General features: G+C 41.7%; 1 protein-coding gene across 1 annotated transcript in view; it reads right to left on the bottom strand.

Moving 5' to 3' along the window:
- Window positions 1-1240: 1240 nt before the first annotated feature.
- The window catches only part of LOC110065676 (uncharacterized), a 39716-nt gene continuing 38940 nt past the window's right edge, over window positions 1241-2016 (bottom strand). The window contains exon 21 of the mRNA XM_089270776.1: window positions 1241-2016. This exon is cut by the window's right edge and continues 650 nt beyond it. The gene's annotated coding sequence lies outside the window, so the exon portion shown is untranslated.

Genomic DNA, 2016 nt, shown 5'->3' with positions numbered 1-2016 from the left:
GCGCCAAGACACGGAGCTCTGGAATAATCAATTTCCAGACTCCAAGATTTTAGGAGTTCCAGTTTCACGTCGCATGCGTGCCTTGGTTTAGAACATGGCAATCTCGTTCCCAGAATCCACGTGTGTTTTGATTGGCGCTGACCAAAAGACAAGTGGGCTCTGGGAACGAGATTGCCAATGACCTGTAAACTTGAGTCTGCGATATGGTCACGTGATACTGGTCAGCGGATACCTTGTTTTGACGGGTGTCAGTTGATCATAACATGGATGTCCAATATCAAAGAGGTACAAACCATGGCTGCATGTCTGTCCACCTATTATTTGGAGTATGGCCGCCATGTTGCGCGACTCCGTCGTCTTCGCCGTCGTGCGTACGCGCCCACGAGCAATACTGCTAGCCATGAGAAAATCAACTTATGGGTTTCCTTTTCTTACCCATATGAGTATGGGGCTTCGCTTGGCGGCTCTTCGGGCCGCCGGAGCTCCGCTATTAACCATAGACGCAGGATTATTTTGCTCGGTTTCCACGCGTCCCATCCTTAGTTTCTGATGAAACGTAAATGAAAATCTGAATATTGCGAATTTTTTTCCTCCATCGAGAGGGTACTCGAGAATGTACCGGAAACTATCTTTCCCACTCTTTTCGATCAGTGCGTGGCATCTTTTACGTTCCCTTCCAGTTTTGCATGTGGATGTGAAGGAGACAAGGCCAAAGGCGTAACGTCACTGTCCAATGACGCGATCATCTGAATTGAAGCAGATGTTGACAACACAGCCAGCATTATCTTACCACTTATTTTATGACCCCGGTTTGTGGTCCGGTCTGGGTTTTGAACACGCAACCCCTCGCTCAGCTGCAGCAGTCCGGTGCTACACCACCTGAGCCAACTGGGGGCTGTTTGTTTCTCGACGAAAACTCTTTAAAAAAAGAAAACCTATAAAACCCGCTCCTCTAGAACTGCCTAATTTCTAGTTCGCAAATGAACAAAACAAGAGCGTTAAAGCTATCGAGATTGGAATGTTATTAGAACATATTGCCCGCGGAAAATTGTTCCTTTAACATTTAGATGAGCGACGGATGCTGGACATATCTAGGGCGTGGCTCAAGGGGATTGCGAAAGTGTTTCAGTGGTCACCTTTATATTCTTTAACTGCACTGTTTCAAATTAAGAATCATATCATTCTTCATCTCCAGTCGCAATCCTCAACTAGTCATTACTTCTTATCAAACACAAAATAATTTCTTTTAGAGATATTTATTGAGTCTTCTTGCCCTTTTAATTTCGGGCGCCATTAAAATACGGTTAAAAAAAATGTAAAGTCGCTTTGCTTTAGGGTCATAATCTGTGACACCCTGATGAAGAGAGGCTGTTCCTCTCGCAGTATTGGTTGTTAGATACATCTGCTCCTTGCTGTGTAACCAGCCTTGCTTTTTTACCGTTCATTACAATTTCTTAGCTAGTTAGATTTCTACAGCAGGATCACCGGCTCTTCTATTTTGCAATGGGGGTCCTTGCTAATATTTTTCAGTTCCATTAAATATACAGTAAAAACCCACTTATAAGAGCCTGGGTTTTAAGAACCTGCATGTTAGGCTAAAATTTTCATTTTGAGCCCCCTACACATAAGGGCTAAAATCTTAAGTTAGGTTCTTATCAGTGGAGTCGCTATAAAAGTGTATAGAAAAGTGTTGGTAAAAGTGTTGGTGTCAACTTTGAAATGGCATTTCAGAGAACTGACTATGAGTTTGTTTGAGCAGGACATACCTGCACTGTACTGCCTTTAGGCATTATGGTATAAATGATTTATATTGCATTGTGGGGTGAAATTTATAATATATTTAAATGAAATTCATGTGAAAATGCAAGATCCTATTTTAAGAACCTTGGTAGCCTAAATTTGCTTCAAGTACCATTTATTAAGAAACTGTTTAGGCTAAATTAAAAAATCCACGTTCTTATACGCGATTTTTACTGTATTACTGTTTTCCATGTCTTTTTTACTTGTTTTGAACTG

Source organism: Orbicella faveolata, unplaced genomic scaffold (assembly GCF_042242905.1).
Source record: "Orbicella faveolata isolate gen_17 unplaced genomic scaffold, um_ofav_v1 contig_34, whole genome shotgun sequence".
In the NCBI taxonomy this organism is placed as follows: domain Eukaryota; kingdom Metazoa; phylum Cnidaria; class Anthozoa; order Scleractinia; family Merulinidae; genus Orbicella; species Orbicella faveolata.
Note: the sequence above shows the minus strand (reverse complement) of the source record. Positions and strands in the feature narration are given on the sequence as shown.